The sequence below is a fragment of the Candoia aspera genome, chromosome 1 (assembly GCF_035149785.1).
Source record: "Candoia aspera isolate rCanAsp1 chromosome 1, rCanAsp1.hap2, whole genome shotgun sequence".
Taxonomy (NCBI): domain Eukaryota; kingdom Metazoa; phylum Chordata; class Lepidosauria; order Squamata; family Boidae; genus Candoia; species Candoia aspera.
The window spans coordinates 341,146,314-341,160,552 of record NC_086153.1 but is presented as its reverse complement, the minus strand read 5'-3'; positions in this window follow the sequence as shown (position 1 = coordinate 341,160,552).

Below are 14,239 nucleotides of genomic sequence, written 5' to 3'. Positions count from 1 at the left end.
TGAGGGTCAGCATTCTGTGGTTTATTGCCCAGCAGTCAGGCTGACTCACTGTGAGCATCAGCAATGCTTCTTCCCTCCATAAGGAGAGCCACCACTGACCTAGTTTGCCTGGCTCTGGCATGTGAGAAGCCAAGGGAACAAACCATCATCCTCATTCAGAGAATAAACTGGACTGAATGGTGGTTAAATTTAAAAAGAATCAGGTAAGAAGGAATTCATCTAGGAAATAATTTCAGAAATACATTATTATTTATATCTTTGGGATGGAGGTATAAAGAAGCATATCCTGCCACATAAAATATAAACTTGCCTTCACCAAATCATATACCCCTGATGTGGCCACCAAATAACTTTGGCTCCAACTTTGGCTTCTGTGTGCGCTTCTGTTCTGTGTCTGCTCCATATGGAGCCCCCTTACCTGTGGGACCTTGAGGATGCCGAAGATGGAGGCCATCTGCCTTGAGGATTTGGGGTCAAGACCACCAATGACAGAGAGCAGGGTGTCCCGCCTGTCACATTTGTAGCCTGGAACCATTCGGCCTCTAGTGGAGAGCAGAGAGAGGCTGTTCAAGGAGATCCTCCTCACAGACTGGCTGTTGTCAGAGATACGGAAGCCGAGTGTGACGTTGGGCAGGAGAACCAAATCCTTGTTGATCTTCGTTACTGCAAGTACCAAGGCCAGAAACAGCTGGTAGTTCCTGGGCGTAATGCTACAATGAGAAAGCATTTGGGAATATGACAGGGAGGCTTGTGTGTGCTGGTAGATTTTGCCTTTCCTTGTGTGTGTGTGTGTGTTTGTGTTTCCTCCTGGACTTTGAGGTGGTGAATCAGTTCGTTCTGAGCTTTTGGACAGAATAAATGTGATTAAGAATACTATGTAGACGGTCCTGCCTTGACACCACGGTAAATGGAGATAGGGGCTGAGAAGTACCACATTTGCAACTCTAAACAGCCATGACCCATCCACATAAGTAACCTCTAAGGTAGCTTGGACAATTTGGTTGTCCTTTTGAAGACCTTTTTCAGCTGTTCCCAATACTCCAGTGGGGGTCACAGCATAGATTTGCTAAAGGCCATTACAAAAGAGCACGAATGATTCCAAAACTGGATTTCCCTTTTTTTTCCAGCAGCTCCACACTGTAAATGGATTGGCCTTTTCTCTGAGTTTTCCACCGTGACTTTCTGTCCAAATTAACATGCAATCACAATATTCACAGTATTCCAGCAGGGTCATCAGTTTACTTAATTTTGTGTCTAAAGAGCACTACAGATTCCAAAACTGAATTTCCTTTTTTTCCTGGGTCTCTACACTGTGAACTGATTGGCCTTTTCTCTGAGTTTTCCTCCATCACTTTCTGTCCAAATTGATATTATAAATTACTAGGCCAGCCCAGTTTCTCACTTCTACTCCCTTCCTCACTTTTTATGCTGTTTATCATCTTCTTGCTGAAGAGTCCTGGGAAACAGGAACATTCTGGCCTAATTTTATGAGCTTGGCTCTTTATCCAGAAAAGCATCAAAGCTTCTGAACTGCGCCAGGAGATTGCAAACATTGCTGGAACAAGAATTTCTGAACAGAGTCCCTGAATCCAAAGCAAGGCAGGCAACCTTCTACCCCTTTCCCCTCCAGGTGAAACTTACCCTGTTGCAATTGGGAACAGTGATGGGTCCTGGTCAAATGTCATCATTATAATGCTAAAAAAGGTTCCCAGGGGCAAATTTCCCCCAATAATGAGGTCGCCAGGCCTGTAGTGGTCCTCCGGAGTCTGCAAAGGGTTCCTCAGTGCACATATGGTCTGTGTCATCTTATGAGTCGTTGAGGGCAGGAGCCAGATGAGGAGCAACAGCAGGAGAGGCAGCCCAGTCATTATTCTCACCTTCCCTCTGTCATGCGCTGCCTACCTCCGAATAATACTCAGACGCTGATTCTGTGGAACAGGCTCTGATTTATTCGCAGTGTAGGTACAGTATAGGAAAAAAGCTGAGAGTGACAGGAGCGCGCCGGTGCGGGGTTTAAATACCCCGCGCCGGTCAGCGCCCCCTCGCTCGTGGTTACGTCACCCCCCTTTGTCCAACACGTTGTCCTGCCGGTAGGTGAGGGGTTGCGAGGCCCCGCTGGCGTTCCGGGATCGCCCATCATCGGTTTCTCTATTCCTCCGGTGATTGCTGTCAGCTGGGCGATCTCCGTTGCGTTAGCGCTAACAGCTTGGGTGTGCCTCGCGATCCGTTTAGCCATTGTTTCTTGTCCTTCCGTCTTTGTCAGTTGATGGCTACTTATCTTGAGCCCCTTCCCCTGTTTCCTTGTTATTGTCATGTGTGCCATTGCGCTGATGTCTTCAGCTCAACGGCACTCATGACACCCTCCTAGATCAAAAACCAATACCTGCTCAGAACCTGAACTGCAGGTGCGCCCCCTCCCCCCAAATCACACCAGGGCTTTAGGACGAAAGGTCCAGGCTGAGCCACCTGACGGACCTGCGAACCCCCGGGCGAATGACCTGCAAAAATTCGCGAAGCCGAGGAAGCTCTGGAGTTGGCGTCTGTTGCGGGGGCGTTCCCAGTTCAGCACCGCCTCGACTTTTGCGGGGTCCATTTCTATGCCGTCTCCGGAGATTCGGTACCCCAGGTAGTCTAGGCGCGCTTTATGAAATTCGCACTTTGTAGGTTTGGCATAGAGCTGCGCCCTTCTGAGCTTGTCGAGGACTTGCCTGACTAGGGTCACATGTTCCTTGTGCGTTTTAGTGTAGATAAGGACGTCGTCTATGTAGACAAGGACCCCTTTGAACAGGTGTTCATGCAGTACCTCATTGATGAGCTGCATAAACACCCCGGGGGCCCCCGCGAGTCCGAACGGCAGCACTTTATACTGGAAGGCACCTAGGGGGCAGTTGAATGCAGTCTTCCATTCGTCCCCCTCCCTGATTCGGATGCGGTAGTATGCCTCGCGAAGGTCCAATTTGGAAAAGACTTTGCCCGTGGACAGGTGGGCGAGCATGTCTTTCACCAGGGGTAAGGGGTATTTGTTGGACAGGGAAGCCGCGTTTAGGCCCTGGTAGTCGGTGCAGAGCCGTAGGGTGCCGTCTTTCTTCTCCCGGAATAAGACGGGGGCTCCAACCGGTGAGCATGCTGGCTCTATGAATCCCCTCTCTAAGTTTTTATCGATGAACTCCCGGAGGGTTGCCATCTCCTTCGGGGTCATCGAGTAGATCTTCGGTCTAGGTAAGGGGACATCGGGCAGCAGGTCGATCCGGCAGTCCGTCTTGCGGTGGGGGGGTAGTTGGTCAGCTTCCGCCTCTCCGAAGACCTCGGAGAAGTCGGCGTATTGTTCCGGTAGGTCTGCTGTGGTAGCGGCGTTGTCCTGTATAGTCGCCTCTGCTCGTCCCACAGTGGGGTTGGTTCTGCCCGCTGGAACTGGTGCCCGATATTCTCCGTCGCCAAATGTGAAGGTGCGGGTCTCCCAGTTGATGCGCGGGTTGTTTGTCGCGAGCCATGGCATTCCCAGGACTGCAATGGGCCGTCCGATGTGGGTGACGACGAACGATGTGCGTTCGGTGTGAGTGCCCATTTGCAGGGTGACCGGCTCGGTTTGCATCGTAGCTGGTTTCCCTCCTGCTGTAGAGCCGTCCAGCTGGTGGAATGCCAACGGCGTGGGGAGGGGGAAGCAGCGGAGGTCGAGTTTGGCGACTAAGTTGGGGTGGATGAGGTTTTTTGAGCACCCCGAGTCCACTGGTGCCGCGGCCGTGGTGGCTCCGTTGCCGGCAGAGAGTTTAATTGCCGCCATTATCACGGAGCTTTCACCGTTCCGTCGAGGTGGTCCGCGCTGCTGTCCCACCGCCTGCCTCGCAACGCGTTTCAGGGCAGGCGGGGAGCGTTTCCTGCCGGCTGGTCTGGGTCTACATTGTCCTCTTCCCCCCAGTAGGCGTCCCAGCCTTCCTCTGGTGTCGCTGTGGCTCCGGTCATTCGGTGGTGAGGGGGCGGTGCCGGGTTAGGTGGTTTGGGGCTAGTTTTCGGGGTGGGTTTAGGCGCACTGGTCGGCAGTCGGTTGGCGAAGCAATCTGCCGTCTTGTGCCCTAGTTGTCCACACCTCCCGCAGGGCTCCCGATTAAATTTCTTCTTTGGGTATGTGGGGCCGGCCGTCCCCACGTGTGGTGCGGGTACCTTTTTGCAGGTGTAGTTCGTGTCTTCCATAGTTGTCATGAGGAAGGTGCGGTGCGCGTGTTCGGCTTTCCCCGCGAGGTGGATCCACCCGTGTAGAGTTTCTGGGTCGTCGCGGTAGAGGGCCCATTGAAGTACGTCACGGTTGAGCCCCCTTTTGAACATTTCCAGCAGGGTGGTCTCGGACCAGTCGTTGACCTTCCCCGCGAGGGCTTTGAACTCGAGGGCGTAGTCTGGGACAGTGCGTGTGCCCTGTTTAAGTCGTTGGAGTGCGCTTTTCGCCCTCACTTTGGCTAGTGGGTCCTCGAAGTAGCTTTTCATCTCATTGATGAAGGCGGGGAAGTTGGCGAGGGCGGGGGAGCTGGACTCGTACAGTTGGACGTACCAGTCCGCCGCCCGGTCTTGTAACTTGATCGCCACAGCAGCGATCTTGTCCGCTTCGGAGTCGTAGGAGTGTCCGTGCCTCCCCATGAACTCCCTGGCGTTCGTGATAAAGAACGACAGTTTCGCGGGGTTCCCATCAAAGAAGATGGGGAAGTCCTTTGGGGCCTGGGCGTTTTGTGCGCCCCTTCCTCTCGCTTCCCGGCCTGTGGTGTCGTCCGCCTGGGCCGTCTGTTGGCCTTCATTTGGCCCGTGGGGGTTCGCCGCTTCGCTCGGGGTGTGGACCTGTGCGGGGACATCGTTGGGCGGCGCGGGGGGCATGAGCAACTGAAGCATGGTCCGGAGTTCCTTCAGTTGGGTCTCCATGGCCGCGAGTCTAGCTCGTGCGTCCTCGTCCACGATCCACGCCGCCGCTGGGGCCGGTTCCGTCGGTGTGTCGGCGGGGGTGGGTTGCCGGTGGGGTGCAGTCTCTCTCGGCCATTGGTCCGCTTCCTCCGCCATCTGCTGGGTTGCTCCATCGTCCTCCTCCGTGCTTACCGCCGTTGGGCTGTCGCTCCATGCCCGTTGCTGGGGTCCGATGTGGGGCGCGGGGTTCTCCGCTGGTCCCGGGAGGTATGTTGCTCCCTCCCGTGGTCGGGTTGCCTCCGTCGCCATCTCCCCTTGGGGTTGGAGCTGAGGCTCGGGTTGGGTCGGGTGGGCGTCCATGGCTCCGGGAGTCCGTGGTGCCTCTGGCCTCGGTCGGTCCTCTTCTGCCTCTTGCCGTGCGGCTCGCCCTCCTTGTCCGCGTCGCGCCGGCCTCATCTTCCTGGTCTTCTCGCCGTCTACTCCTCCCGCGGCTCGTTGTCGTCCGGTGGGGCTCGGCGAGGCTGAGTTTATGACTCTCAGCTTTATGTCATGCGCTGCCTACCTCCGAATAATACTCAGACGCTGATTCTGTGGAACAGGCTCTGATTTATTCGCAGTGTAGGTACAGTATAGGAAAAAAGCTGAGAGTGACAGGAGCGCGCCGGTGCGGGGTTTAAATACCCCGCGCCGGTCAGCGCCCCCTCGCTCGTGGTTACGTCACCCCCCTTTGTCCAACACGTTGTCCTGCCGGTAGGTGAGGAGTTGCGAGGCCCCGCTGGCGTTCCGGGATCGCCCATCATCGGTTTCTCTATTCCTCTGGTGATTGCTGTCAGCTGGGCGATCTCCGTTGCGTTAGCGCTAACAGCTTGGGTGTGCCTCGCGATCCATTTAGCCATTGTTTCTTGTCCTTCCGTCTTTGTCAGTTGATGGCTACTTATCTTGAGCCCCTTCCCCTGTTTCCTTGTTATTGTCATGTGTGCCATTGCGCTGATGTCTTCAGCTCAACGGCACTCATGACACCCTCCTAGATCAAAAACCAATACCTGCTCAGAACCTGAACTGCAGGTGCGCCCCCTCCCCCCAAATCACACCAGGGCTTTAGGACGAAAGGTCCAGGCTGAGCCACCTGGATGGCCTCGCAGCACATTTCGATCAAGGGTGCTTTCTCCTACCTGTGTTTGCGGTGTCACCAAAGAGAATGCTGAGTTCCACCGATTGCGAGAAACTGTCTCAGCTTTGTAAGACAAGCTAAGGTGACATGTCCACCCCCCTTGGGAAAGCTCAGAGCTTATTTACTGTAACATGTTTTATTGTAAAGACTTTTGTGGATAGAAATCCAGAGGGGATATAGTTAGAATCACTGTTCTCCTGATAGTTGCAAGGAAGCGTAACATCCTACCCACTTACCTTTAGCTTCTCTTCATACCACACAAGCGGAAAAACATGTTGGTGTCTCTTGTTGTTGATTCACAGAGCAAATGCAGTTGAGAGTCGGGGACAGGTGGGTGTTCGCCCTGCCTGAAGCTGAGCACCTGCACCCAAGATGGAGTCTGGCATGGGCCATCGTTGGTTGAGATACAGCGAGGGCGAAGGGGCAATGTGGCAATCAGTCGTAGCCTTGTGTGAGTAATAATGCCAGTGTTTGGATGGAAGACTTGGTTTATTTTTGCCATATGACAGAGATGACATTAGAAGCTAATCTCTCCCATACAGCTTAAAAATAAAGAAGCTTGTGGATCACTTAAGATGCTGGGCTAATTTTACCTCTGCAGGACAACTGGTCAGAGCCTGAGAAATTTGTCTGCTGTCAGCTGGTGGGGGAAGAGTGCCATCAACCATGATCTTCTTCCAGACTCGCTGCTTATCAGGCAAATCCTAGGCAGGAGCGGACATCAACTTCTGTTGATTTCGGTGGAAAGCAGACTTGCAGTCCAGGGTTCCTTCAGACAGGAAGTCTTTTCCTTCGGCTGCCTCATAGATTCCAATTGGGATCATTGGGGGAAACAGCTGGTCTGCTTCTGGCAATCTTGGATCATGATTTCTTCTAGCCTTAGCTTCCACTTTTGCTTTGTCAATTATCATTCTCTTTTCCTCGGGTGTCGATCGGATGCCTAGCAAACTTTCACAATCTGCCCAATTAGTAGAGTGGGCTTTAAAGATTGAGCTGACCAGATTCTTTTTGGATCTTCCCGGTACAGAGGAAGCTTACTTTTCCAATTATATAGATCAGCAGTAGAGGATGGATCATGAACAAGCGTAGTCTGGGGATCCTGTCCCTGGGTTAACTGCTGTCCCTGAATAGGTGTTTGCCTCAATGGATACATTCCAGACTCTGCATAATGCCCTGGAGGAGGTCTATTTGGTCTTCAACCGAGTAAAGGTAAAAGCCTACACTAAGGCTTTTATCTCAACTGTAACATTCCTGCATATTCCCGAGAAGTTTGGTACCAGGGTCTTACCCATCACCTTAAGGAGCAGGCATTCCTAAGGAAAAGGCAGGTGGGCTGGTTTTCATCTCTTCCTGTCCTCTCTGCCTAACAAACAGGCCAACCACTAGTCAAGGCACTTTTAATGGGTACAAAACATCATGGCTATTCCTATGTGCTAAATAATAATCAATACATGGATAAAATGCATGAATCAAACTGAGTTAGAACAGACTGTCTCATCAACACCTCTACCCTGTTTACCAGTTGGCTTCCAGATGCAATTAAGCTGCTGGTTGACCTGGCCATAAATATATCTCAGGTGATCTCAGTGGGAGCCCCCATTGGGTGGACTACTCTCCCCCCAAGGTACAGACAGCCTCTATCCTAGTGGTGTTTCCTAAACTAGCCAAAGGAGGGGTGTTTCAGCAGACATTGGGCCCTCAGAGGAGGGTAGCTAAGAGGTCTTTAATAATTGTATGCCTTCTTTTTTTGTTGATGACTTTCTTGAACTCTGCCAAGTGTCCCTGTTATCTGAGTGGGTCATCCATATTGTAAACAAGTATTTCAATACCTGTCATTTCAATCCTTGGAAGGTTTCATAAGGTTAGGATTTGAGCATCTCTCAGACCCATCCTTCCACCCACCCCTTCCCCAAAACCTCTCTCTACCTCCCTCCCCGCTGCAATTTAAAGGAGGAGGTGTTGCCTCTCTTTGACTGACAGTTCCGACACCCAATCCTCCTACTGCCACACAGGATCTTGCAACTAGCGTGGTCCTAACCATCCCGTCTTTGCTTCCAGACCTCGAGTGGTGGAGGGTCCTCCTCCTACTGCTGAGGAAATCTGTTCCACTTGCAAAGACTTTCTACTCTGGAGAAGACTCTCCTGGTGCTTAATCGGGTTCTGTTCCCTGGTCATTTCTATGCATTTGGATGGAATTCAGAGGGGTTATGGAAACCGTGGGATGAGACAGGTTGAAGTCAGGAAGCTACAGCTGGTCCAAACTGCAGCGGCACAAGCAGAAAGAGGCGCATCTCGCTGCGCCCATGCAATGAGAGCTACATTGGCTGCCAGTCAGCTTCTGGACATTTTTTATTTTGTCCCATTATGCTTCAGATATCTTGTAAGCCACCTAGAGTCATCATATGAGATAAGCGGCCATGGAAGTCCTATAAACAAAACACAAACAAGCAAGCAAACAACTTACTTACTTAAAGATGGTGCTGAGGTGGATGCTCAACTGACAGGCTCACCTTTGTTGGTGATTTTAGGATGCTGCAGGTGGAGTGTGGTGGTGGCTTGTGGTCCCGGTTGGATCGGTGCAATGCCAGAAATGATAGTGCTGCTTGCCTGGACCTCCGGGAGACACGGCAGTGGCGCAGGTGGCTGGTGTGGTGGCAGCAGATCAAGTGGCTGGAAAGGGCTAGCAGAGCCCCAATGGCACCTCCTGGGGCAGTAGCCAAGTGGGACTGTGTCAGGCAGCAGTTCCTCCATTGTGGAGGTTCCTTTGCGAACAGCTGGCAGTCAGCAGAACTCAGCAGTGCTGTGGATCAGCTGCTTTTGTCTAGCTGATGGGGGCACAGAACAGGCTCCAGAGGACTCATCAGGGCAATGGAGTGAGTGGCAGTGGATTAGTGGCTTGGCCTCCATTTTCCACCATGAGTCTGCTGCTGCAGAGAAGACGGAGACAGGCTGGACAGGCAGAGCACAAAGGAGTGGTGGTGGCTGCGGAGCCCTGGTGTTGGGAATCCTCAGTGGGGTGGAGGGGGGTGGCCAGGTGGTTTGTGGTAGTGGGAGCTGGAGCAAGACAGCAGATCTGTGGGTGTGGGGGCTGCCTTGTGCCCTGCAGCTCTCACTCAACCAGCCACATGGTACAGTGGCCATTTTGGCAGTTTCTCTTGCTTGTTTTGGAGGACTCTGGTCTGAAGCTACCTGGGATCCATGTTGTTGGTCATCAGGGCAGCTGGCACCTGGATTAAAAATGTTTGTATGGACTGGGATCTTTCATGTGGGCTGGTGGTTGGAGTGGGGGCCCCCTGCTCTCCTTAAGGGAGAGGTGGGAGTGGGCTTCAGAGTGCTTCCACGTAGTCCCTTTGGGGTGTATGGCTTCTCCACTGTTCTGGTGAGAACAGGGGACAGGGAGGTGGAAGGGGAAGTTTTGATTGTTGGAGAGTTGTGTGTGGAAAGTTTGAGTGGGATGTTGTAGACAGAGGGCCTCTCTGCCTTTTTTCTTCCTGTTTCATGTGACCATGTCCCTCCTGGGTAAGGAGCAGCCAGTTGGTTGGGGGGAACAGTTGAGCCTTAAACCCCTGCAGTGTGGGGTGCCTCAGGGTGTGGGTATCTTTAAGATCTACATTAAACAGTGGGAGACGCCATTCAATGGCAAGGGATGTGGTATCATCAGTATGCAAATTGCTCCCTATCCTGGACTGGTGGCCTTTCTCATGGTCACTCGAGCCTTGGTCACTTCCTGTTTGGACTACTGCAATGCACCCTACATGGGGCTGCCCTTGAAGACCACTTGGAAGCTACAGCTGGTTTAAAATGCAGTGGTGCACACAGTGCTGGGCACTTCAAGGTTCACCCATGTTAAACCTCTATTGCGTGAGCTGCACTTGCTCCCAGGTTCCTTCCAGGTCCAATTCAATTTGCTGGTTATCACCTTTAAAGCACTACATGGCACGGGGCTGTGTGATTTGTGGGACCACCAACCCTCCCTGGGAGGTGCCTCCTTTCTTTAGCTAGCCAGCTCAGATGACCCTGCTTTGATTCCATTGTGGGGCCTGGATTGAATTACACCTGTGAAGATTCTCTGTGCACACAGATCTCATAGGGCACAGTGGTTTACCAAGGAGCCGCAAGAGATGAAACGGCACAAGAGGTGGCTAGAACACTGCATATGCCACCGACATTCTTCACTCATCCCTTGCAGGAAACTTCCCTGCCTCAATGAGGCAGCACAGCAGACACTGGGGGGGATTTTAACTCTACAATTTCCAAAAAATTGAGGAGGAGTAGGAAATTCTACAAAGCCTCAGGAGCCTAGAGAAATACATGCTTAAAAACATTGATCCTGAAACCAACCCTTTAAAACACTAACATTTTAAAAATGTCCACTGAGAGGAACGAAACGGGAAAATGTCCTCCTTGAAATAATGCGCACATCTTGAACAGCAAGCTTTATTTCCACACAGGGCACTGGGCCTCAGTGGGGACATCTGGAATACGTGGAAGACAAAAGGGTGGGTGATCTTTGCTGACAACGGGTATATTGCAACCAGTGGCAGCATCTGATAAGCATGAGACATCAGCCCAGGAACACACATTTTCACAGCTCTCCCTTGTTCAATTATATTAATGGATTCTTAATTATTTTTGGACTCTTTTTTAATTTAAGTTACACTATTCTAGGTGAAGCAGAAGTGAAGGCAAGGGTACAGAGCAATGGTCTTCTGTTTCAAACAATATGGGAAAGAGAAAGAAACGGCACGGCGCCAGTCCAGGACATCTCCCCTCATGGGAGTCAACGAAACAATCAATGATTGAGGAACACTTTGCACAAAAAGGATCCATGGGTAAAACAAACCTCCCTTCTACTTCCAACAAATCTGAAGTATTGGAATGGGATTTGCAAATGGAATTGGAAAAACAGCAGCTGTTAGAGCTCTCTTTATCCGTCAGGGAAGAGTTAGAGGGGAGCCGGGATTCCTCTCTGGGCTCTCATTGTGTGTCACCACTGCAAATACACTGTCCAACTGCCAGCCTCGGGGAAACCAAAAATTACTTTAAAGGTAAGAAGTGAAAGCAGTTCAGGGAGAAGCTTCCTTGGGAAACCTCAACGGAGTTTATAGCAGAAAAATGTCTGCTCACAGCACAAACTGTTGTTTCAATACTTGAGCAGCTGTCACCCATAAAATACGATCTGGAAGTGTTCAAGGGAGGTATAGAGGCCTAATTTCGAAAGCAGGAAACCGGACTTTTTACTGCTACTAAAGCTCCTGCAACAGCCCCGATTAAGCCCCGTATCCCTGGCACGTGTGCTGTCAAAGAGCAAGCGACGAAAGATAAAGTAAAACAACTTGGCGAAGTGCCGCAGCAACTAAATGGGTGCACTAATAACTCTGTTATGCCGGAAGAGGTAAGAAACAGGGACTGCTCACACGTCAAAGCCCCTTTGGATGTCGAAGAAGAAGCATTCCCTATGGAACCAAATCGCATATTACAAACACACCAGGTTGCTCTCAGCATTTCCCTGAATAGATATAGCACCGGACACTGGAATACTAGGAGAGCAGTTGTAATTTCCTTAGGACAACTTCTTCATTGCCAATACGGCCAGCTTGATTTATGTGCTGTCGAATGGCTTCCAAGCGTCCCCCATCGCAAGCGGATTCCTTTGTCTTTTAAATAATCCACTATTGCACTGATGTTATTTAGGATGGGGGCATATTTAGCTTTGTTCCAAACTTTTCCCACCAGAGCGTTTTGGGAGGAAAAGATTAAACCCTTATTTGCTTCCGTGTCACCTACATGGGTGGGGGAGTCTGTCAGCCCCACTTGATGAAGGTTCTTCAGACCCAGCTGAAGCAGGTCTCACTAGGGCCTTTGGCTCTTTGCCAAGGAATGAGCAGGATAATATTTCACAGGGTGAGGAATATGCTGCACATCTAGTAGATAAGGTCACTTGCATTTGCTCTGTGTTGGACTCCAGCTCTAAGGCAGCACCAGTGGAGGCTACGGGGGCTAAGTCTTGCATGGTTATCTGGGGGAGTTTGATCCTGTTGCACCTGAGGAAGTGGACAGGGCCCTTGCAGCTGCTAGCTCAGCCACCTGTGTGTTAGATCTGTGTCCTCCTGGCTGGTTAAGGCTGCCCAGGAGGGGCCATGTGATTGGGTCTCGGCAGTGGTTAATAATTCCTTGAGGGATGGGTGGTTCTGTCAGCTCTGAAGGAGGCGGTGGTGCACCCTCTCCTCAAGAGGCCATCACTCGACCCAACTAGTTTGGATAGTTTTCATCTGGTCTCCAACCTCCGCTTTTTAGGGAAGGTTGTGGAGAGAGTGGTCGCATGGCAGCTGCAGAGGACCCTGGATGAAGCAGATTATCTGGACCCTTTTCAGTCACAGTTCAGGCCAGGTTACAGGACTGAGACAGCATTAATCATGCTCTTAGATGACCTCTGGTGGGAGTGGGATGGGGCAGTGTGACTATCCCCACTCTTCTTGACCTCTCAGTGGCCTTTGAGATCATCAATCATGGTATCCTTCTGGATCGGCTTTGGGAGTTGGGGGTGGGTGGCACAGTGTTGCGCTGGTTCTCCTCCTTCTTCCAGGGTCAGTACCAGTCAGTGACCTGTGCCCAGCATCACTGAATGAAGGTCCTTTAAGGCAAGCTTCATTGGAAGGTGCTAACTTTGATTATGGAGACCAAGTTCCCCAGGGGCAGATACAGGATTTGCACAAGATAAGCCAGCCCTTGGCAGAGACACTGTTGCCTGTCACTGGTTCTTTAGACCAACACAATGATTTTATAACATCAGCTTGTCAAAATCAAGCCACATGACTGGCTCTAAATTATGACGCAATCTCCCTTTTAACTTGGAATATTGCAGGTTGCTCAGTACAATCCAAAGACCAACCTTTTTTGAGTATTTATCACAATATGATATTCTTTTCCTGCAGGAAACATGGGTTACCACAGAGGTGGAGGTGGATGGTTATGGGGTTAACTCAATTCTGGCTCTACTAGGTAAGGTAGGAGGAAGATCAAAGGGCAGTATTGTGACTTTATGTCATGACCCCGTTGCAAGGCACAAAGAGCCTCACAACGGGGATCATGAGCATTAAGGAAAAGAGGAAGGAGAGAATTAAATCAGCACTTAAACCAAGCACCCAAAGCACCCACACCCATGGAACCATATGCAGCTGAATAGAAGGACTGCAGATAAGCAGAGATAAGCAGCACCGGGTGCCCTGGAGGACACACAGGAACCAAGAAGACAAAGAGCCACCGGGAAAACACCCACGCAGCCATAAAGAAACCCATCAGAGAGAATGGGGACAATGAAGGGTGGAGAAGCACGAGACCCCGCAAGAGGGTATAAACAGGGCTCCTCACCACCACACCCCCATTCCCGTTTTTCTTTCTGTCAGCCACCATTCCAATAAACCAGAAATCCTTAATACCTATTGAGTCCGTGCCTTATTGCGAAGCGAGACTGACCCTGACACTTTAGTTAGCACAGCCTTACAATTTAGATGTGTTTCATTGCCTTCTCTGAAACCCTGGGTACTGGCCTCTATGCTCTCATCCAGCCAAGTTGAAATCTTGCTTTTTAATCTCTGTATTCCCCTTTTTAAAACATAAGCTCAGATTAATGACAGTTGGGAGCAAATAGAAAAAAATATTTCTAAATCTTTAGATAATTACCTTGCAGCAACAGTAATAATTGGCAGGGACCTAAATGATAGGATGGAACCAAATCACACTCTATTTTGACAATTCAAGATCTTTTATGAGGAGAGTATTTCAGAAGAACCTTGAATTCAAGAGAGTTCAAGGACTCAAAATCTAATTCAGCATGTTTATGTGCTAGACAGATGATTACTCGCTTGGAGCTATATATATGCAATGGTTCAGTGGATGGAGATCACCCAGCAGAATATACCTTTTGGGGAACAGGAAGAAGATCCATATTTGTTTATTGGGTAGCATCATATGATCTTTTAAAAACCTTACAGTGGTTGGAGATAGATGCATGTTTAGAAAGTGATCATCACCCCTTACTATTAACTGACACCTCGTTGCAAACATGTAGGAACAGAAACGATCTCCATTGCTTGAAAATAATAAAATTGTGGTGCAAATTAAATAGAATGATAATAATGCAATAGCAGTTGCCATGACTTGGGTAACCAAAGCATTAATACAGTA